General features: G+C 47.8%; 1 pseudogene; it reads right to left on the reverse strand.

Annotated features, from left to right (window-relative positions):
- LOC101340259 (carcinoembryonic antigen-related cell adhesion molecule 1-like) overlaps positions 1 to 24,217 on the reverse strand; it is a 63,518-nt pseudogene that overhangs the window by 37,937 nt on the left and 1,364 nt on the right.

Here is a 24,217-nt window from a genome sequence, read left to right on the forward strand (position 1 = left end):
TAGATAACTGGGAGCTCCTAAAAATCAAACACTTACGCTCATCAAAAGACTACACTAAAAGAGTAAAAAGACTACCAACAGACTGGGAAAAAATTATTGGTTATAACATATCCGATAAGGGTCTAATCTCTAAAATCTATAAGACACTGTAACACTGCAATAACAAAAACACAAATAACCCAATTTAAAAAATGGGCAAAGGATATGAACAAGCACTTCACCAAAGAAGACATTCAGGCAGCTAACAGATACACGAGGAACTTCTCATAATCATTAGGCATTAGAGAAATGCAAATAAAAAGTACAACGAGATACCATGTCACCCCAACAAGGCTGGCACTAATCCAAAAAACACAAAATAATAAAAGTTGGAGAGGTTGTGGAGAGACTGGAACACTTATGCACTGCTGGTGGGAATGTAAAATGGTACCACCACTTTGGAAAATGATTTGGCTCTTCCTTAAAAAGCTAGAAATAGAAGTACCATATGATCCAGCAATCCCACTCCTTGCAATACATCCTAGAGAAATAAGAGCCATCACAAGAATAGACATATGCACAGCTATGTTCATTGCAGCAGTGTTCACAATAGCAAAAAGATGGATATGACCTAGGTACTCATCAACAGCTGAATGGATAAACAAATTATGGCACATACACACAAGGGAATACTACACAATGTTAAAGAACAATGGTGAATCCTCGAAACATCTCACAACATGGATGAATCTGGAGGGCATTATGCTGAGAGAAATTAGTCAGTCTCAAAAGGACAAATATTGTATGAGACCATTATTATAAGAACTCACAAAAAGGTTTAAACACAGAAGAAAACATTCTTTGATAGTTACGAGGGTAGGAGAGAGGGCGAGGGGAATTCACTAACTAGATGGTAGACAAGAATTATCTAAGGTGAAGGGAAGGACAACACACAGTACAGGGGAAGTCATCACGACTGGACCAAAGCAAAAGCTAAGAAGTTTCCTGAACACATTCAAACACTTTGAGGGACAGAGTAGCTGGAGCTGGGGCCTGGGGAGCGTAGTTTTGGGGGACATCTAGGTCAATTGGCATAACAAAGTTTATTAAGAAAAAGTTCGGCACCTCACTTTGGTGAGTGGCATCTGGGGTCTTAAAAGCTATCAAGCAGCCATATAGGAGGCATCAATTGGTCCTAACTCACGTGGAGCAAAGGAGAATGAAGAATACCAAAGACACAAGGAAAATATTAGTCCAAGAGAGAAAAGGTCCGCATAAACCAGAGACTCCATCAGCCTGAGACCAGAAGAACTAGATGGTGCCCCGCTACCACCAGTGATCACCCTGACAGGGAACACAGCAGAGTCCCACATGGACTGGGAGAAAAGTGCAGAGCAGGACTCAAATTCATGTATGAAGACCAGACTTAATGGTCTGACAGAGACTGGTGGAATCCCCTAAACTATGGCCCCCAGATGCTCTTTCAACCCAGAACTAAAACCATTCCTGAAGCCCACTCTTCAGAAAAGGATTAGACTGGAGTATAAAACATAAAATAATACTCATAAGGAGGGTGCTTCTTAGTTGAATCAGATACACAAGACCGAATGGGCAGCTCCTGTCTAGAGGCAGGATGAGATGGCAGGAAGGGACAGAAACTGGTTGAATGGACAAAAGAAATCAGGGTGGAAAGGGTGGAGTGTGCTGTCACATTGTGGGGATTGCAACTAATGTCACATAACAATATGTGTATAAATTCTTGTATGAGAAGTTAACTTGAGCTGTAAACTTTCACCTAAAGCACAATTTAAAAAAAAGAAAGACAGAAAGAAAGCCTTTCTAGGTTTTATTAGCAGGTGCTTTCAAAACCAAATGTCACTCCCATGGATTTTCTCAGGTCTTTGGGCATTATCACAAATGGTGCAAAGGGTTAAGTGCTAGGCTACTAACCCTAAGGTTGGTCACCTGGGAAGAAAGGTGTGGCAATCTACTTCTGAAATTTTGTTCTTAACTCCTTTTTTTCCTCTCCCGTATTTAGTCAATAATCATGTCCCAATGGGTTTCTGTGTAATGAATTTTTCCCCATGTATAATACTGTTTGCATCTGTTTCTACTCTTTTACTTCTGTTGCAACCACTTGGGGCTTAACCCTCACCTGTCAACCCAAAGCTGATAGTTAATGTTCATTCGAGCTACTGTTTATTGAGTGCTTTATGTGCCAGGTCATGTGCTAAATACTTTACACGTATCTCATTTGATCCTTACAGTCATCCTGTCACACAGACATTATTCCCATTTTACAGATGAAAAAACTGAGGCTTAGAGTGGTGAAAAAACTTACCCAAAGTCTTATGGCTAATAAGAGATGGATCTGGGATTTGACTTCAGGACTATTGACTTCAAGGCTAATGATAATGGTAGTAACAATAACAGCTAACAATTACAGAACATTTTCTATGTGTGTGGCATTTTGTTAAGAGTTTAGTCTATTATCGCATTAAACCTTTAAAACAATCTTGTGAAGCAAGCACTCTGATTGCAATTTTCAGCTGAGGAATCTGAGACTCAGGAAATTAAGAACCTTGTGCCAGTCTGCACAGTGGATATCAGACCTAGGATATGACACTTATAACTTATTGTTTCAGAGCCTGAGCTCTTGACCACTCTACCATTGTTTACTCTAATTGTCTCTTAACTGATATTCTGCCCCCTGTGACATTTATCCATTTTTCATACCATTGGTAGAGTTCATCTAACCAGAGAAGATGTAGGAGTGGATGAGGGGTCACTCACATTTCACAGTCAGGATGAGGGGGTCACTTTTGCTGGAACTGACCGGGTTGGAGACCTCACACTGATACTCCCCAGCATCCTCCCACTTGATGGGGTCTATGGTGAGGGAGCTTTTGTCCTGGGACAGTGTTATCCTCTCTGTGAGCTGCAGGATCTGCCCTTCAAAGACCCACTGGATGGAGATTCCAAAGTGTTTGGTGAGGCAGGTGAGGGTCACAGGGCCCTCATGTTCTGTGACTGTGGTGTTGCTGGATTGGATGGAGGGTTTTGTCACCAAGTCTGTACAGAAACAGAGGGAGTGACTGTGAAAGGAGGCCTGGGGCTGCACACAATCATCTTAAGTGATCTCAGCCAGTTTGCAGTCCCCACAGTGAGCCTGAAAGGTGACCCAGAGGGTGGTCCTAACCCTCAGCAGAGGTCGTGTGTCTGTCCAGGTGCTGATCTGTGAGGACAGGTTGTTTTCCCCCCTCACTAGGAAATAGGTGCAGCACCCTGACTCCCTGGATTATCAGCCCTGGGACCTCTTCCCAGTCCATGTGTTCATCCACTTTGTCATCAGGTGGAATTCGCCTTCTCTAGATGTTTGTGTGATCCTTTCCTAGGGCCTCCTGTGACTGTGTAAGAGATCAAGCTGCTTTCTAGTAGAAAATTTTGTGGGTGGGGAAGGCAGGCTGCTAGCCTTGTCCATATCTGAGCCATGGCAGCTTCATACATGGAATGGAGGGTATTTTTTTTTGTTAAATATTATACTAGGGAGTAATCACAGCCTGGCCAAGTCTTCAGTATCTTAGAAACTAGAAAGTTTTCAATCTAAAGGATTTCTCAATCTGAAAAGGCTTTTGCTTCCAGTCTACAGATTGACTACCAGGTGAAAGAAACCTTAGAGGGAAGTGGTTATGTTACAACAAAGTCAGGTACTCTCAGCGCTCTCTGTAAACTGCAGTGAAACCTGTGAGAGCCGGAACTTGGCAGGACTGCCTTGCTTTTCCAAGTCTCGCCAGGTTCCCACCTTTGAAAGGGTGCAGTCTTACCATTATATTCTATTGCAGTCTATTAGTGATTTGAGTATTCCTTCTTTGACAAGTTTCTACCTTACACGGGATCCTGCTTTCACAGGTTTTACTGAACATACTTTGTTTTTGGCCCTGCCCTTTCCCTCCCATGAAGAGATTTCATGGATGAATCTACCTAGTTTTCCAAGTAGGATTCATGATGCATTGTTCTCCTTTGTGTATCATCTGTGCCACTGTCACACAGTGTATACAGCTGTGACTTCAGAGCCAGGTCACAGGCTTAGATGCCTCTGCCTCAAAGCTGGCACTTTCCCCATGTCCCTGTAGCCCGATCTGGCATGGCTCTGACATCGATGGGCTTCACTATTTAGCAAGATTAGGACACAGCACATGTGCACCTGCTCTACACTCCTTGGTCCGACCACAGATTGTATCAGAATAGGGATGGTGCATGGGGTTGCAGGGGACAGAGTAAGGAGGCAAAGTACCATCCTACCACCAACTCATTGTAGATTGTTTCAGCCTTTCATTTGGGAAAATGTGGGCCTGTTCAAAGCCTTGTATGTTTCTTGAAGCACATGGAGTCAGTGAAAGAAAACAGAGAGATGAAAGAAAGGGACAAGTTAGTGACAGAACAACTTGACCTTGAGGATGCTTCCTCCTTTGCCCGTTATGAAGCCCTGTCCCACTCCATGGGGCTTTCTGGGGCTGAGAGAGCTGCCGCCCCACATTCCAGGCTGGACCCAAGGTCTGCCCTGAGAAATATGAAGAGCAAGAGGAGGGAAGAGTCTCCAGGGATGTAGTGGGAGGGCTCCAGGATAGATTTTGGAATTTGTGTTCCCAGGGGACACAGATTGGAAAACAAGTTCTTTCAGGATTTTTTTTTTAGAAAACTAGACTGACCTCTACCCCAGAGCTCAGTGCTGAGGTTCCAGGGAACCACTTACAAGTGACTGTGATAGTCCTGACTGTGGTTCTGTCGATGCCAGTGGCATTGTTATGGACATGGCAGGTATAGTTCCCACCGTCACACACAGTGATGTTGGGGGTAAAGGGCTCTTGTGTGGATTGTTGGTAGTTCCCATTGATAAGCCAAGAATACTGCAAGAGCAGGTTAGAGGCCACTTGGCAGGGAGGTTGAGGGTTTCCTCTGGAGGGTAATACCAGTCAGAGGGGGAAATGATGGGAGGGCATCCAGGCCTTCTGAAGCAAACAGAATAAAGCCATGTTGTGAAGTAACCACAGAGAAGGGGAAGCTCCTGGTCTGATAAGCCCCTGGAGGGTAATGGTAGGGGGAAATGGTGGGGAGTCCAGCCATCCAGAGTAGTCAGAATAAAGCCATGTCGTGATGTAACCAGAGGGAAAGGGAAGCTCGTGTCTGATAAGGGTCACAGGATCTCTCTGAGTCTTGGTTTAAACAGTCCCAACAATAATCCTCTGACTTTTATGAGCCTGATTTTGAGACCATCAAGCAGTTTCTGTCATCCCAGCTCTTGATGTCGAGCATCTCAACACAGGAGCAGCCCCTCCCATCCTCGTCTGGTGGCATGGCTGTGCCTGCCCAGATTTGCCTGGGAAAGGATGTCATGGCCAGCCTGGGTGTCCAGGGGCTGACAATCAGTGTACTTGGACCTAGAGGACTGATGTGCCCTGGCTCTGACAGTGTGGTTTTGTGCTGGCAGCCTATGACATGTGGAAAGATAAGTTACTCACAGAGAACATTCAGGGTGAACGGATCACTACAGCGGGGACTCATTGGGTTCCAGGTTCCACACTCATAGGGTCCTGTGTCATTCCTTGTGACACTATATATAATGAGAGAGTTCTATTGTCTAGGGACAGCTCCAACCTGGCCCTGTCTGGGAGTCTCTGATTGTTTATCAACCACTGGTAGGTTGTGTTCTGAGTCTCAGGGTCACAAGTTAATGTTACAGAGTCCTGGTCCTCTATGAGGTTGGAACTGTTGCTGGTGATGAAGGGTGTGGGTAACTCTGCTGTCAGATAATAGAGAGAAGATGACCCCATTTGGTACCTTTGATTCCTGCAAAGGTATCTTTCAGTGGGAGTTGGCATTGCATACCTCTCAGCCAACCTAGAGTCTTTAAAATATAAAGTAGGTCTTTGTATAACCACATAAATGCCTAACAATTAAGTGCTCAGAGAATGTAAGGCCCACCTGCCTTATTCTATCACTGAGAAAAAGTACTTTCTCAAATGTTAATTAAGTAGCAGGTTTTGGTCACAGAAAGTCACAGGACTGGGGATCAGAGATTACCCAGGGTCTCTCTTAGGCTCTTCTGTGACCAGCTGACTGCCTGCCTGAACTTAGTTTCCTCATCTGGAACTTGTGCTTGCTGAGGGCTCTCCAGCTGCACAATTCTACATTGCCCAGATCAGATGTGTTTTCTCTGAAACATAATTTTTTTGTTCAAAGATACCCTAGATGTGGGTAATGATGGGACTTCTAATTGTCCTTAAACCTGAGGATATGGGGCAGCCTGGCCTGGAGACTGGGTGTCATGAGCAGAAATTACACTCAGGGAGACCAGGAGCCAGCCTGGTTGTCAGCCACAGTGATAGTAACTGAAGCGACAGTGACTCATGCATCTCCCATGACCAAGATGCTTTGATGAAGAACACGTGCCTGTGGAATAGAGAGTTAGCCTAGTTGACAGCACATGGTCTGGAAGCTCCTTCCTGGAGAAATGTCTCAGAACCACTGTGGGACTGTGAGCTCACACCAAGGACAAGGATGTGAGTGAAGAGTAAAATGGATAAAATGTGCCTCTATGTTTTAGGGACTGCAGACCCATTCCCTCTGCCCTTCACTCATGGTTGGATTAGTGCAGAGAGTGAATCAAGGAGGTGCACGTCCATCCTGCGTGGCCTGTACTGTGTGTTAGCATCTCTGAGGGGAAGTACCATGGACAGGGACCCAGGGAAAGCTTGTTCTCCTGGGGACTTGGGTACATTGGCTGGTGGTGGAGTCCTCGCAGGGGCTGCTGCTTAGACTGATTTCTTTATCCTTTACTGCTTTCCGGGAAGGGTGAGCCTGGCCACAGTGTTGGTAGAATTGGTGGAAGAGAACATGACAGTCAATATCTGGGGGAGGGTTAAGGGGTGGAGGAAGCTGTGTAGAACAGTGGAGTCCCAGCTGGAATGTTGGAGGAAGAAGATGAGGGATATGGAAGGAGCAGACAGAGCCAGAAATGCCCATGGCAGTGAGCAGTGAGTGTTCATGAGTTCACAGGCCAGAAGATCCAAGAGCTCCCATGTGACCCAGAAGCAGGAACAGTGCAACGAGAAAGCGTTGCTTGACTAAGCATAAATGATTTCACTCCACTGCAGGGACCGTGTGGATCGCCTCTCTGGGGGTGAAGGCCTGGACATGCCTGGCACTGACTGATGGTTGATGAAAGTAATTTAGTTCTAGAGTAAAACAAGATTAATCATTCATTTGCTCTGACACCCCCCCATCTCTGATCCAAATCTCTGCCTTTGAAGTGGGGAATTCTAAGAAGAAAGGATCTAAATCAGTGGCTGTTCTCAGGGTCCACACCCCTAATAAGGCCACCCGGGATGGAGGAAAGGTTAGGGCTGTGGCTGCAGAGAGATCTTGGTGTGACTCTGACCTGCCAGTCATGGTCTGTGTGACCCTGATTTAGTGACTTTTTTTCTCCATGCCTCAATTTCCCCTGAATAAAATCAAAGAAAGGATAAGGGGTATCTGGCTTGCAATGTTGTCTGTGAATTAACCTTAAAATATTCACAGTTATCTGACCTAAAGCTGGTTACAGAAGAGCTGCCCAAATATCCAAATAAATGGCATCTATTATTGTTAACATCAAGGAGAGGGCACCCTCAGGTGGAAAATGAGCTGCCTGTAGCATCTTCTTCCCTTTTCCTTCCTCCTGGGGATGCTGACATTCCTATGGGGACTTCTAATTTCTCCAGGGCAGTCAGCTACTGGCCTGGGGCACATGGCCATGTGTGGTTTCCAAATTGAGTCTCAGGTGAAGGACTCAGCTGTCCAGAATGGCTCTTGGGTAGAGCCCTGGCTGGTGACCAGCTGCAGGAGCTCCAGGACTCAGCCAGTCAGTGAATTGTTCCTCCCAGTCAGACCTGTCCTGGGGGCCAAGATCCAACCTTAGCTACAGGCTCCCCAGGGTCACCTGGAGTCTGGAGACCTGGGACAGGGCCTGGGGAAGGGACTTCCTGGTGCTGATCTGCTCTGTGAGGAGCCCAGGGGCCCCTCAGGCCAGAGCCTGACGTCCAGGGTCTTTTTTCAGAACCATGTTCATAGGAAGGAGCCTAGGGGGGATGGACTGAGTGATCTCTCCCTGCTGAGTCACTCCCCATTTGATTCTTCTTCTCTCTGCTGTGAATGTCTGGAGAGTCTGGATTTAGGAAGGGAATTTTGATCTAAATGTTCAAAACCTGAGTATGGAATGCAGAGGGGGGTATAGGCACTGCAAAGGGTCCAGGCCTGTCAATCTTTGTCTTTAAAGTAGAATTAACCCCACCCCACACCCAGATGTCAGAGAGGAACTACTTACGGTGTACACGGATCTGTCCAGCTAATGCCTCATTGTCACCATTTGTCTTTGTTATTTGTAGTGTGTAGATTCCTGTGTCCTCCAGGATGACATTCTGGAACAGCAGGGACCTGTTGGGGTATATTGTCTCTCGACCTCTGTGGGCAGGCCCGGGAGTATTTAATTGACTTAGTATTAGATATGATACAATTTTTTGTTGTCTCTAATTTCCCCTTTGTACCAGATGTAGATTAAAGTATCTGGTGGAGGATTGTGGAGAAGTAGAATATCATTTCCTTCAGCAGCATTGAACAGCATGGATCCAATGGTGAGTTGGGCTGTGATGGACGGGCTCCAGAGATTAAAAGTAAGAATAGGAGGGAAGAGAGAGAAATCAATCAGCATTTGGACAATTGTATTGGGATGGAAAGTTGGGGCCCTTGTCTGAGCAGGTCTTTTTCAGCCCTTGGACATGGAGTATATGTGCTTCCCAAGTCAGCATTACTTCAGTGCCTTGGAACCTGTTATTTCCCCTTTTTCTAATACTCTCCCCCAAGGTGTCTGCAAGGCTCACTCACTCACTCACTGCCCTCACTGCTCAAACTCAGTGGCGTCCTTGGGAGCTGCCTTCTCAACACATCATCTACAGACCCTCTGTCTTCACTTTCTGACCTTTTCTGCTCTGTGTCCTCCATGGCCCTTATCAACACCTGACATCCCATGCAGGTCTAATTGGTTGTCTGTCTCCTTCTCCCCTAGACCTGAGCTCCATGGGGCAGGGAGTTGTCTTGTTCTGTGTTGTACTCCTAGTGCCTAAACAGGCCTACAAATACCTGGGGGATGAATCTGTGAGGATTCCTAGGGCCCTTCCAAGTCCTGGTGTTATTTGCCCATTTCTGAGACTGGTAGGTAAGGGCAGTGTGTAGTGTATCTCTTCAAGAGTTTTTCTAGATGTTATGTTGACATAAACTTTTTGTTACTGTCATCATTTTTCAAAATTTATTGTTTACCCCAAGCTCTTTGCCTTTGAGATGATTCTGACTCACAGCAACCCTGTAGGACAGAGCAGAACTTCCCCATAGGGTTTCCAAGGAGAGACTGGTGGATTCGAATGGTCGACTTTTGTTAGCAGCTGAGCTCTTAACCACTGTGCTAAAGAGATAATTAATTTAGAAAACATGCAGCAATTGAGGTTTTATTCCCCCTTACCAATTGCAGTTTTGTGACATTTCCTGTTGCTGGGCCCTCCTTCCCCTTCTGTGTTCTCTCCCCTGGAGCTCCACAGGGAGCTATCTGTCAACTCCCAGACTCTTATCCTCACAGGAGACCCAGACAGTCTCTGTTCTCCCATTTTCCCCTATCCTACGGAATCCTCCTCTCTCACCTGTGATCCAGTATCCCTGCCAGGGGATGTGCTGTCTGTGGGGAGTGGCTGAAGGAGGCTCCATGGGCCTCTGCTGCCTGCTCTGAGCTCCCCTGTGGCGAAGAATTCTGGATCCAGAAATCCAAATGTTGCTGCCCCAGACGTGTCTGCTCTGCTGTCCTTCCTCCCTCTGCACTGAGCCTCCTCCTGGGGCAGAGCTTCCCCAGTTCATGTGGGCTGGGGACTAGTTCTCCCCTACCTAGCCTCTCCCTTGCCCTCCCCTTTCATTCCTGGCCCTTAAGTTCCCTTCTTTCTCTTTCCTTTCTGTCTACATTTGGGTTCCCTGGGAACTGCTGTTGCCTCTGCCTTCTCAACCTTGATCCTCCCTCACCACACCTCGATCGTTGGGGTGGGCACAAAGCTAGGGGCCTCAGCCTCCTGGGCTGGGCATTTCCCAGAGTTCTGGGTCAGTGTGCACAGTCAGCTCTCCCCTGCAGTTCTCTTTAACCCCATTTGGCTTTTCCCTTCAGAGCAGGAGCTCGAGGGCTATATCAGGAGCTCTTGTCACTGGAGATTTCACCTGGCTGTGCATCAGAATCACCTGTGGGACATTATAAAGTAGCCAGGTATCCAGGTGATACCTTAGAAATGCTGCTTCAGCAGCTGCACCAGTAATGCTGATACCCAGAAAGGATGAGAACCAGTGATCTGTGGGGTAGGGTGGGCTTCTCACCCTCTCCTGTGCACAGGGATAGTCTGAAGATCCCATTAAATGCAGATTCTGAATGAATGGGTATTGGGTGGACCTAAGAGTGCATCTAACAGGTTCTTAGGTGATGCCAATGACGCTGGCCTGTGGACCACACTTTGAATAGCCAGTCTGTTGAAGACTCCTGTTCCCTAAGAGGACAACTTCCTCACATCAGTTTTGGCCTCTGCTGCTTCCTAGTCTTGGGTTTGTGGGCACCAGACAGGGAGGCCCTGGGGTCCCTTGACCCAGGAATGATTTCCCACGTCACAGAGAAACCCACTGGGCACCCAGGTCTCTCCAGAGTTCTCAACTGAACTAGGAAGATTGGATTTACTTCCTGTCAGAAGGTCACAGAGATGGCTGAAAGTGTCAAGCTGAGTGCTGATGGGTGAAAGGGACCAACCTTCTCTCTCTGGTGTCACCCGCCTGGCCTCTGCTTCTGGGGACATAGGATCTGGATATCCAGGAGGGAGTTACAGTTCCTGGGGAGTGAAGGGGGAGTTTTTTCTGGGTGTCCTGAGCAGAGAGGACTGGTGCTGGGAGGTCAGGGGGCTGCAGGCTCCATGTTCTCAGGGAAATGTTTCATGGATACCCTCTCTCTCTGGGGTCTGTTTTGCTGAGTGGTAGCTCAGAGCCTGTCTGTGTTCTCCCTGACCGTCCTTTGCAGCCTCTGTCCTTTGCACAGCTGACTTTCCTGTGGCCACCCTGCCTTCCCCATGGGTGAGCCCAAGTAGGGTGTGGGTTTCTGCACAGGAACCCCTACAGCACAGGGCTCCAGAGCTCCAGGATGAGGAGTAGGACAGAGTTGACACATAGGAGGGGCACACTGGAGCCAAGGATGGAAATCAGGCTCCATCTCCACCTCCTTAATCAAAAGCCAGGTTCATGTTTCAGGGGAAATAATTTTTTTTCCCTGTGTTATTTCGCCCACTGTAGGGTTCAAAAAGACCTGCAGCCAATGTCAAGTGTTGTGCCAGGGATGCTGCTCAGGCTCCAAAGGGTGTGACCTGGCCCTGACCTGGCACAGAGATGGGCTCTGACCTCCTGGCTGAGGGTGAGCCCTGGTACCTGTTCACTGTGAGTCCCCAGGCTGCCCTGACTTCACTCAAGTGCAAGCGAGCCCAGGGAGAGGATGTGAGTTGTCCAGAGGATCCCTGATTCCAGTATCTGGAGGACTGTCTTCCCAGGTGGATTTGCTGCCCAGGAGGAACTCTCTGTCAACCAAGTTAAAAGGAAGGACCTGCTGAGGTGTCTCATGAGGCTGCAGGAACAGGCACTGGACTGGGAGGCTATTCTCCCAATGCCCCGTGTTTCCCTCAGGGGGCATTGCATCTAGGTCATCTGTGTCCCTGTCTGTCATAAACTTGAGTCCTCCCCACATGGCCCAGGCACTGCAGCAGCTCTCGACTCAGGGATCCCATGAGGTTCCCGTTAGGGATGGGAGACCCCTGTGGGCCCTTAGCCTGAGATGGAAGCAAAGGCTGATCCCGCGTAATCCTCTCCCCATCCTGCTAGTGAGTCCCCCATGTCCCCAGGACTCCATGGGACTGGTGAGATGGTTCAGGGGCCTATGGTCAGGTGTTTCCACAGACCAAGGACGCATGGTTCCAGGGAGTCTCACTGTGACTTACCGTGGTCTGGCTGGAGCTCAGTCCTCCCTGGTGGTAACTCTCTCTGGGATCTTGGTTCTAGAGTTTTGTTCCAGGTCAGATCTCTCCTTGAGATGAGAAAGGACACAGCATCACATCCCAGGCCCTCCTGGAGACTTGAGGTCCCCCACAACTTAGAGATCCAGGTGGGTGGATCTATTTTCTGGGAGCTAATCGGGTTACATCTTCTCACTGTTAGGAGGCCCCTGTCCTCCCTCCTGATACCATGAGAACAAAGGCTTCACGTTCCTGGCACAGCAGTGTGCCCTGGTTGTTTCCTGCCATGTGGATGCCAGTGCTTCTGTGTCTATACAGACTGTGCTACGAGCACCAGGAATCAGCATGTGAGGTGATACATTGTATTGTGTGGTTTCTCCTAGTGCATTTTATGAGTATTTATTGGGCATCTGTTATGTGTCAGGAACTGGATTAGGCCCTAGGATTCCACAGACAACAAGACAGTTGTAGTCTCTGTGATCATGGTGTTGACATTGTAACAGGAAGACAAGTGTTCAGTGAAAATTAGGGAACTAATGAGGTAATTATAATCAAGAGACTGGTGAATAGGGCCTGAGCTGGTCTGGGGATCAGAGAAAGATCCCCTGAATAGTGACCTTTTGGCTGAGACCTGAGCATGATTGGACATTATCAACTGAAGGGCAGAGGGTGTGAAGGTGAGGAGCCTGGTGCAGAGGGAACTGACTTCAGGTGAGCAGAACGTGGCTGGATGGAGGAGCTGACAGAGTCCAGTGTGGGGGGAGCTCGAGAATAAGGAGGACTGTGGACTGAGGTGACACTGGTAAGGCTCAGATCCTGTTGGCCTCTGGGCAATCCTGAGGGGTCATCAGCCCTCCTGGGGGGCTCCAGGCTGTGGAGTAACTTTGCCACCCTCTGGTGGACATTGAGGAAAGCGTAGGAAGAAAAGTTATTGTGCTGAGCAGTTTTTATTCAATGTCGTCCTTTAAGCATTTTTCCACACGTATATAATTTTAGTGTAGTGTTATGGTCCACTTCTTTGAAATCCCAGTATATTTCTGTCCAAACTCCTGTCTCATTTACCCAAAAAAGATCTCATCAGGTTAACGTTTTCATGGTCTGATGTAAGGTCACTTTCTTTCTATAGTAATGGGGTTCCAGTTGCAATATGTCCAGCTTGTAGGCTGAGATGGTGGGTCTATGGGTAGAAAAGGGAGGAGAAGCATATCAGGACACAATGTCTATGTGTCCTCAGGAGCGCCAGAGTGCTAAGGTAGCCAATGCTTTATTCCCCTCTCCTTCCCTGATGCCACACATGAGATCAGAACAACTGGACATATCAGATGGACTGACAGCTTCAAGGGGTGGTAATGGGTTCCTCTTCCCTCCTTCTGTGAGAATTTTCCATCCTCTAACCTCTTTAGGGGATCTCATTTGTATTAACAATGGTGCTATATCCTGACAGACCCTACGTTCCAGAGATCTTTTAGCAGAGGAGCATCAGGGTCCCAGCATCAGAAGAACCAAGGCCAGTGTCCCTGTTACCGCTGTCACACCAACTGCAGAGACCAGAACAGGTGCCTTCCTGCCTTCTAAAAGCTCAAAGGGCAAGGGGCATCCTTAGAAATAGTATTCTGGACAGGGAGTGTGCACATGAAATATGAGATAAAGGTACACATTTATTGGCATAAACAATATATGTAGTCATTAGAATGTTCATTTCCTCACCTTTCTCAAATCCTGGGCAAATCGGCTGTAAAAAGGACTCTTTAGAGTGTTAAAAAGCACATATGTCACCTTGAGGACTAAGATGGGCTGACCCTAGCCATGGTATTTTCAATCACCTCATGTGCATGCAAAAGGTGGACAATGAATAAGGAAGACCGTAGAAGAATTGGTGCCTTTGAATTATGATGTTGATGAAGAACCGTGAGTAGACCATGGAGTGCCAGAAGAACAAACAAATCTGTCTTGGAAGAAGTACAGGCAGAAAGCTCCATAGAAACAAAGTTGGTGAGACTTTGTCTCCTCTACTTTGGATCTGTTATCAGGAGGGACAAGTCTCTGGACAAGGATATCGCTCTTGGTAAAGCAGAGAGTTAGCAAAAAGGAGGAAGACCCTCAATGAGATGGATTGACACAGTGGCTGCAACAATGGGCTCAAACATAGCAATGATTGTGAGGAGGGCCCAGGACTGGGCAGTGTTTCATTCTGTCATACACAGGATTGCCATGAGTCGGAATTGACTCTACAGCAACTAACAACAACAGTAATTAGAATGTCAATTTCCTCACCTTCTCAGAATAATTCTGTGGGTAGAATGCACATGTATCTATATGTCCATCACTCTGCACACACGTTCATCTGTGCACTTATCCTCACACCTGTCTACTCGTTCATGCTTTCACTTATGGCCACATCCACTGTGGTAGCCCTGCCCTGGTGCCTGGGTGCCCTGAGAGGTATAATGAGATTCCTGTGCTGGTCTCTCCAAGAGTTCCAGATTCAACAGTTGATGTGACCTGAGCACAGGTAACTTCTGCAGAACCTATGATTACCACCTGTTATGAATGGAATTGTGTGCCCCAAAATGTGGGTCAGCTTGGCTAGGCCGTGATTACCAGTATCGTGTGGTTGTCCACTATTTTGTGACCTGATGTGATTATCCTATTTGTTGTAAATCCTAACCTCTATGATGTTAATGTGGCAGGACTCAACCCACAGGATTAAGTTGTATCTTGAGTCAATCTCTTTTGAGATATAAAAGAGAGTATTGAGCTGAGAGAAGAGGTACCTCATGCTGCCAAGATGAAGAATCAGGAGGGGAGTGAGTCCTTTGGCCTTGGGTCCCTGTGTTGAGAAGCTCCTAGACCTAAGGGAACACTGATGACAAGGACCTTCCCCCAGAGCCAACACAGAGAGAAACTCTTCTCCTGGAGTTGGCACCCTGAATTTGGACTTTCAGCCTCCTAGACTGTGAGAGAATAAATTTCTGTTTGTTAAAGCCATCCATTTGTGGTATGTCTGTTATAGTAGCATTAGATAACGAAGACAACACCCAAAGCAGAATAATGGGTAATGAGTGTTCCGAGGAGGGGCCACCATGTTCATGGGCAGGGCCCAGGAAGACTTAGGAGAGCAGGTGGCTGGTGAGTTTGCTCATTAAGAAGGGAGATTGGTAGATTTGGGCTCCTAGGAACCAGAAGAGAGGGCATCCCAGAAAAAACACAGGAGATGGAACCTGCCTAAATGGACCAAGAACAGCAAAGTCTTCCTGTCTGAAGTTCGGGTGAAAAGAAGTGGGAAGTGGAGGTAGGAAGGAAAAAGTCAACTGGCTTGACTTGGGGACTTGACTGATTAGTTGAGGTTGTTATGTCTGTCTTTCTTCAGTTTGGATATGAGGAGGGGGTGGGGTCTGGGATGGTATCTGTGTAGGGTGAAGTCCCAAGCACCTTTTATTTCCACACTCTGAAACACTGGTGGAGTAGTGGTTAAGAGCTACGGCTGCTAACCAAAAGCCTGGCAGTTTGAATCCACCAGGCGCTCCTTGAAACTCTGTGGGGCAGTTCTACTCTGTCCTGTAGGGTCGCTATGTGTCAGAATTGACTCGAGGGCAACGTGTTTCGTTATTTTTTTTCTCCTTGTAGAGAGTCAGTATAGACCTGAGGGCTGTGGTCTGAAGGGGAGGCAGCTGATGTTCTGAAGCAACCTGTAATGCTCATTGGCCCCAGGGAGGGAGGACAGAGATGAGGATACCCTTGCCACTGAAGCCTCAGTTCTGTGGAGCCAGTAGTTGTCACACCCATGACTCTTGTCAGACACGTGCATAGAGTGAGAATGTCAGAGCTGGAGTGTTTGTCATTGTTCTGACTTTAAGTGAAGTGGACCCAAGTGCCCAGGGACTCAAACCACAGGTTTCTGATGTAGGGAGCTCTGTAGATGTGAGAGAGCAGGTTCATGTGTTGAGAATGAAAAGGACCTTAGATGTTTGAATTCAACCAACTTCCCATGAAAGCCATGGGATGTTTTAGCAGGGAATGTTCACATGTGGGTTATAGAAGAATTCTACGGAAGAGTAGAGTAGAGTGTGAACTAGGGACAGCATGGTTGGTCCAGGTATCTGTAAAGTGCTTTCAAGAAACAAGACCAGAGAAAATGAATCCATAACTGCAGTGTGTCTATGGGAGGGAAGAGCTGAGGTCAAGAAAGCTCAGAGGAGAAGGGCTGGGGATGGGAGCAGGACACAAATGGAATAAATGCCAGGAGGACTTAGAGATGCCCCAGCATCCTGTCTTGGGGGAGGTGATGTGACAACACCATGAACAGACATACCTGGGGCAGCAGCAGGGGTAAGACACTCATAAGGTCAGAGCAGACAGAAATTAGGATCTGGGTCTCAGGAGAGGAGTGAGGATGAAGACACTGATTTTAGAACCACTGACCTACGGATGAGAGAATATGTAAACTTGGGGAATTTTGAGGTTTTGTAGCCTCAGAAAAAGGTTTCTTTTTTTTTTTCTCTTTTGCCATGTTTAGGGATTTGTTCTTTCTCCCTGTGCATTGAGCATACTGGTCAGTTCATGCTTGTCAGTGAGATCAACTTCTGGTATGAGAGTGTGGGGAGTTTTTCTGACCTGCTTCCCAGAGAAAATGGTGAAACTTAAAAAAAAAAAACAAAACAAAAACTAAAAAACAACGTTTAAGAATACTAGCTGAACACAACTAAAAGAACAGAGACTTCAGTCAACACACACATGAAGCAATCAAGTCTTTGTAAATATAGTTTCAAAAAGTCACTAAACCAGTGGACTACAACAGCCTTCTATAATAAAAAAGGAAGGTGGAAGAACGGAGGAAAATCCCCCCGCAAACTCTGAGGACGGGGGAGAATGTGATGTCCAGAGTTACCACATTATATTATTCAAATATCTCATCTTCAACCAAAAAATTACAAGGCATACAGAGAAACAGGAAGATGACCCATTCAAAGGAACAAGTTAATGTGATAGAAATCAACCCCAAGAAAGCTGAAATACTGGAGTTACTAGATAAAGTCTTTGAAATAATTGTCATAAATATGAACAAAGAATTAAAGGAAATCAAATTAAGATATACACCATATACCCTAAAGCAACCACTAAAAATAAAACTCAAAAAGTATAATGAAAAAATCATTAATGAAATTAAAATGATATGATAGAAAATATTCACTCAATTCGAAAGAAAGAGTAAATGAAGAACAGAGGATAAAATACAATGAGACATATGTTGTTGTTTTTAGGTGCCATGAGTTGGTTCCGACTTATAGCAGCCCTATGTACAACAGAACGAAACACTGCCCAGTCCTGTGCCATCCTCTCAATTGTAGCTATGCTTGAGCCCATTGTTGCAGCCACTGTGTCAATCCATCATCTTGTTGAGAGTCTTGCTCTTTTTCGCTGACCCTCTACTTCACCAAGCATGATGTCCTTCTCCAGGGACTGATCCCTCCTGATAACATGCTCAAAGTATGTGAGATGTAGTCTCACCATCCTTGCTTCTAAGGAGCATTCTGGTTGTATGTCTTCTGAGAACATGAAACATATAGAAAACAAAAAGTACAATGGCAGACGTAAATTCAACTATATCAATAATTAGCATGTAATTATTAATTGTGTTTAATCCATTCACACAATCCAACCAAAAGGCAGAGGTTGTCAGACTTAAAAAAAAATTATACAACTATTTATTCTCTACAGGAGTCAAATTCAAAGGCACAAATAGATTGAAAATAAAAGACGGGAAAATATTTATTATGCAAACAGCATCCACAGGAAAGCTGGAGTGGCCATACTCACTTCGGACAAAATAGACTTTGAAAACAATACTAGACATATCGAGGGACATTATATAATAATAAAATCCATCAAGAATATATAACATGAATAAATATACATGTACCAAATAACAGAGCATCAAAATACATGAAGCAAAAACTGATAAAATTAAAGGGAGAAACAGACAATTCAACAATAATAGTTGGAGACTTCAATTATGGATAGAACAACCAGACTAAAGATCAACAAGGAAATCTTAGACTTGAACAACACGATAACCAGTAACAGTTCTTGGACGTAACTAAGGAGACACTTGTGCTTTTGGGTTGATCCGGCAGTAAATATTTGTGTCAGGGTTGAGTAATTCCTGTAAAAAAAAAAAAAAAAAAAAATGGAGAAGGAGGAATAGGAAAAGAAGAAAAGACCCCTGACCCCCTTGTAACCTTTTCAAAATTTCTTATAGCTTCTTCTAGGGTCTGGATCCCACCCTGGGCTGCTCTGTGCTGGACCTAGCTGGGCTCAGGGAGGTCCCTGCCTCCCACGCCAGCACCACCCCACCCTGTTCACCACACCTGTTCCCCTCTTCACTACTGTTCCCTGAATCTCAAAGCACAGCCAGGTGTGAGGTGGGGTAGGTCCTGAGTCTCCTGGGGGCCTGTGGGCTCAGAACATTCATGGCCCAAACTCACCTCATAGATGGGAACAGCTGCCTGGTTGACATACAGGGGAGCCTGCACAAGGGAGAGGGAGAGGACATCAGGAGACCATCAGGGAAGGGGTCATTAGGGCAGAGGATCAAGTGAGCAGGTGCCAGGGCCCCAGCTTGGAAGGTTCTTGTCCTTACAGCCTAGAGCTCATCATCCTGGGTCTGCTTTTGGTCATTCTCATCAGGAGTGACCATCTCTGTCTCGTTAACCTGTAAAAGAACACCTCGCCCCTTCCTGCTGCATCTTCACCCCTCACACTTCTTAACCCAGAACCTCTGACTGCTGCTCCCAGGTGTCTCTCTTTGCTCCTTAATGGACTCCAGAGTCCTCTCTCAGCCTGACTAAGTGGACACAGGGTGGGCTCAGGACAGGGCTGGGATGGTCTCTGACCGTGAAGAGAAGGCCGGCTCCTAGCCAGGTTGTGGCTAACCCTCTCCTGGCTACTCTAGGAGGAGTGGCGGGTCTGTGCTGTGCTGTGAGGTTGGCCCATCCCCTGCCCTGAGCCTGCCCTGTTAGGACTCCCTGGTGAAGTGCCAGGGAGGGGATGGGCTTACCGGGGAGGTGCAGCTGTTGAAGTGACCTTGGCCTGGAGAGCAGAGAAAGGAGTTAGCACCCAGGGTCTTGAAGAGAGCTTGGAGTCCTCCTCTCAGGAGGACCTCTGCTCCCAGCAACCCAGGAGAGAGATAGCATTTCCAGGGTAGACCTTCAGGCATTTTGAGACCAGGGGAGGAAAACTGGGCTGAGGCAATGAGCTTGGCCCCAGACCCCACAGGTTTCTCTGTCCTGAGGGGTCTATACTGCTGCGATCCCTCCCTGAAGCTCCAGGCAAGGGTTAAAGGCCCCAGGGGTGACAGGCAGGAATGGACACTGTGGGAAGGCCTCGGTACCCAGCTCTCCCAGCTGACCATGAACTCACTGGAGGTGGATGCCGGGGGCTGTTGATGTCCAAGGTCACCCTGGCCGCAGGCCCTAGGAAAGATCAGGTTATTTGTGAGGATGCAGGGAGAGGCCGCAGGGTTTGGGGTCAGAAGAGAGGACAAGAAGGGGACCCTTTTCTTCAGCATGGGTGGAGACCTCCTCTCTCTATCACTGCAGTGGTGGAAGGGGAGCCCAGGAGGGAAGAGCTGAGGAGAAGCCTTAAGAAGCCACATCTGCCCTGGGCCCAGAAGGAAAGGATCCTCAGGCAGATGCTGGCCCAGGAGAAGGCCGACCTGGAACCAGGAAAGGGATGGAACCACAAGGGTTTGATTGAGTTCAGGGTCATGGCCCTCAGAGGGCCAGCTGGGCGAGGGTGGTGTCAGGACACCTGGGGAGCCTTAAGGTGTCCTGGATTCTCACTGAATGCAGTGCCCCTGCTGATGGAGGCCCTCCTCCTCCTCCGGCCAGGAGATGCTGGAATGAGATGGTGGCCTTGTCATTTGATCTGTGCAAGAGACGCAGGGACAGCCCAGGACACACCATCTTGATCAGGCCCAGGACACTGTCTCACACATGGGGGCTGCAGTTAATGCATCCCTAGTCTCTAGGGGGTCGACTCCACCAGGCCTAGTCCAATCTCTTCTACTCTCTTCTGTGTGACCTCAGCCAGGACAACCCGACAGGTCCTAAGTCTGCAAATCCTCCCTCAGCAGGAGGGGCCATCCAGTGAGGACTTACTACTTCCCAGGCACCACTGCCAGTTTGCTGAGTGAATGAACTGAGACCACACTGAGGGGTGGGGCCATAATTGTTCCAAATCTATAGATGAAGAGACTGTGAGGACCCAACTTGTGGTCAGAATAGGGTGAGGGAGGAGCTGGATGAAAGGAGAAGGTTGAGACTTTTGGGGGGTTGTGGGCTGTGGAGAGACAGGCCCAGGATCCGAGGACTGGATCACCTTCCTCCTGGGGTCAGCCTGGGGAACAGGGGATCAGGATGGAAATGTGAGGTTATACCCTCCAGTCCTGGTGAAGAAGAGGAAACACCCCAGGGCAGCCGCCACAGCCACCCCGACCAGGACACCGGTCACGATGCCAGCAATGGCAGAGAGGCCCAGGGCTTGTTCTTGTGCTGGAACGAGAAGTCAAAGGAGATGAAGGCCCAAGGCTATTGCAGGGGAGACCATGAGGGGCCCTGCAGGGAAAGGGCCTGGTTGGGACAGAGGAAATGCTGCCCAAGGTTTATGTGCAATTTATTTGTGTTGTCATCACAGCGTCCTCCTGACACCCCCTCTGTCTTGGTTGCTACATTGTCTGTTTCCTAGGCATGAAACCTTGGACTTGCTCTAACTCTGTCCATGCTCCACATTTATCCAGTGTCACATCCTGTCCACTTTCCTTTTAAGGCCTCTTTCCCTCTAATATGGTGCCTGTTCCTCTGATTCTTCTTTTCCGTCACTATTGACAGTCTCAGAGGGAAGGTCCTCCCCAGTCAACTCAACCCTGATTAGTTATATTAGTGACTGTTTTCACAGCTTTCTAGGTGTGAGGCTACAGAGGGAAATACTTCATGTACATCTCATCTGATCCTTCTGTGTCCCACGAGGGAGGGAGGTGTCCTCCCCATTGAAGGTCACAGAGCTGATGAATGAGGAAACAAAATTTTAATCCAAATCTGCTTGACTTTACAGCTAATAACAACAGCGACATTAATAAAAATAATAATGACAGCAGCTAACATTAATTCAACCCTGACTCTATGTGTGACCCTGGGCTTTAACCTCATTAACCTCATATTAAACATCCTCACAACAATCCTAAGATCCAAGTGTTGTTACAATTTTACAGATGAGTAAACTGAGGCTCAGGGAGATTGAGTGTCTTGCCCAAGGTCAAACAGCTGGTAAATGTCAGAACCAGGAGAATAACTGAATTAGTCTGATTGCTGGGTTCTTAACCACGTTGCTCTACAGGTTGTGAAGGGAGCCTACCCACCTTGGTGTCACATCCACTTACTTATGTCCATTTTACACTGGGGACAGAGTCGGTGACTTCATGGACTCAGTGAAATCTACAGGGGAAAAGGGGAGTGGGGCCGAGGTCACTCACTGTTCACGCTCAGGGTGATGGGGTCACTTCTGCGGACACTGACTGCGTTGGAGATCTCACATTGATAGAACCCTGCATCTTCCCTCCTGATATCATTGATGATGAGGGTCCTGTTGTCCTGGGACAACTTCATCCTCTCAGAGAGCCACAGACTCTGGCCATTGAAGAACCACTGAATGGAGGCCCCTGTGTCACTCCCATGGCAGGTAAATGTCACAGAATCCTTGTGTTCTCTGACCGTGGTGCTGTTGACTGAGATGCCAGGTTTGGCCACTGTCCCTGCAGAGAATCAGAGCAGGTGATACCCTGATAAAGAGCACAGTCCTTGGTGCAGCCATCCTGGTCCCAGACTGAGGGCTGCCCATGGGATTCTAGCTGCTGGGGAGGCTCTTGGGTAGTCCTGAGGGGAAGGGCCAGACCCCTTCAGAGGATGATCTGTCTGCACCATATCACTGCAGTGAAGGGAGGACAGTGCTTCCTAGATCTGGGGAAAGGTCAGTGCCTTGATTGACTTCCTTGGATGAGCAACCACAACCTCCCTCCCAAGTGCCTAAGTATGGACACCTCTCTGCCCTGTGGTTTTCTCCTCCTAATAGGTGTGCATGATGCTGACCTTAATCCCTGTATGACCAGCCTCCATCCCTAAAATATCCAAGTCCCTCAGGTCTTGAAGACGGCTGAATCCATGTGGGATTTGGCCAGGAAGAACATGCTTCTAGGCAAGGAAGTGGTTTCTGCTATTTCCTAAATGATTTGTCAGGGACCGTGGACCTCCTAGCTGAGGATTCCCTGTCCTCTAGGTTGGAGTCATTTTTTGTTGAAATGCTGGGTGTATCAAAAATAATTATCATGGGAAGGAGTTTCTGGATTTGTAAAAGATCACAGGAGGGCTCGCTCTGGAGATGTTATGACTTGTCCAACAATCGTAACCTTAGCCTCCTGTACCCGGGAAATCTAACTTTTCCCAAAAAGGAGTGACTTACGAAGGAGGAGCTGAAATGGGGGAAATTGCCTCATCATTTCACAGCTGGGAGACCCCTGAGCCAGGTGGGTGTCAGATGCCTGTACTGTCCGTAGTGTGGCAGGCCCATGTTCTTCTATCACTGGGGTCCTGGGTCTTGCTCTGTCCATTCTCCATGGAGACATATACCCATCTCCTCTTCCAGGGTCACTAACTTCACCCTCCCATCATCCACTTTCCCTCTTCTGTGCACCTGCTGCTCCAACTGTGACATGGCCCTGCCCCTTGAGTGGCCTGGAGGAAGGGAAGGCCATTTGCTAACTGTTGTCCTATAGCACTGAGGGAGAGGCTGGAGGTAGAGTCCGTCTCCTCCATCCTGTTCCTCCTCCTGTTGAGGCTGCTGTCTCTTCTCCTGGTGGATGGAAGAGGGTCCAGTCCAGTGTTTGAGAGTCAACTGCTCACCTGCAGCAGGTGGGCCAAGCGAGGAAGCACAGCAGGAGAGCAAGGGCAGGCAGTTCAGGGGCAGAAAGATCATAGTTTTGAAGACTAGGCCTCAACCTCCAAGAAGTATTTAGAACTGAGAACATCACTGTGACCCAGCAAGAAAATGAGACACATTCTCTTGGGGCTCACCTGGGACCTGCCGGTGAGGGTCTGTCTGAGACTCTTCAGCCTTTTCCTCAAGGCCATGTGGAGATGGAGGGCCTGCAAGGCCAGCATGAGACAGACCTGCCCTTCTCTAGCTTGTCCAGCTTCTCCCAGGTGGGGGACACTGGGATGGGATCAGCCCATCCCTGTTCTCTACAACAAAGCATCTGCAGAGTCTGTAGCTGGAGCAGGGAATTCCCTCTTCTTGAAGTCTGTCTCCACTGTTTTGTCCTGAACTTAATGCCCAAACCCTGTGCCTGGGATGTGATGGAGAGGGTGACACGGGCACACGCAGGGCTGACCAAGGCCTGACAGTCTCTGAGTGTGAAGTAGAATTACCTAAACCCTACTCAGCAAGGTGTCAGAGGGGAATCACTTACGGTATACGCGAAACTGTCCAGATGCTCGCTCACTCTGAATGTTTTTCTTTAGGACTTGTAGGGTGTAGGTTCCTGCATCCTTCTGGTTGACGTTGTGGAACAGCAGGGTTCCATTGGAGTATATTGTCTCTCGACCACTGTGGGTCACCCCTGGAGTAATTTCTTGACTTTCTATTACATATGCTAGAATTTGGTGGCTGAGCTGTACCTTTTCCCCTTTGTACCAGCTGTAGCCAAAAGGATTCTCTGGCAGATTGTGGACAAGCAGAAGAACATCCTTCCCTTCGGCAGTGTTGAACGGCAAGGATTCAATAGTGAGTTGGGCAGCAAGGGGAGGGTTCCAGAAGGTTAAAAGTGAGACTAGGAGAGAAGACAGAGAAATCAATTGCAATGGAAAATGGGGCCCTTGAGACTGAGCAGTTCTCTTCCAGTCCTTGGACATGAGGGTGTGTGTCCTCCTCCTGGTTCAAGGTCAGCAGCACAAACATCATTACTGAGAGGTCACTGCATGTATGAGCTGGCTGCACTGTCTCTTTCATAGGTCACTGAATTTGTCTCCTCTTTTTTCTCCCCCCTGCTCATTAGACTCAAGCCACTTTGACCGCCAGCTTCCCTCAAG

Source organism: Trichechus manatus, unplaced genomic scaffold (genome assembly GCF_000243295.1).
Source record: "Trichechus manatus latirostris isolate Lorelei unplaced genomic scaffold, TriManLat1.0 scaffold00216, whole genome shotgun sequence".
NCBI classification, from domain to species: Eukaryota; Metazoa; Chordata; class Mammalia; order Sirenia; family Trichechidae; genus Trichechus; species Trichechus manatus.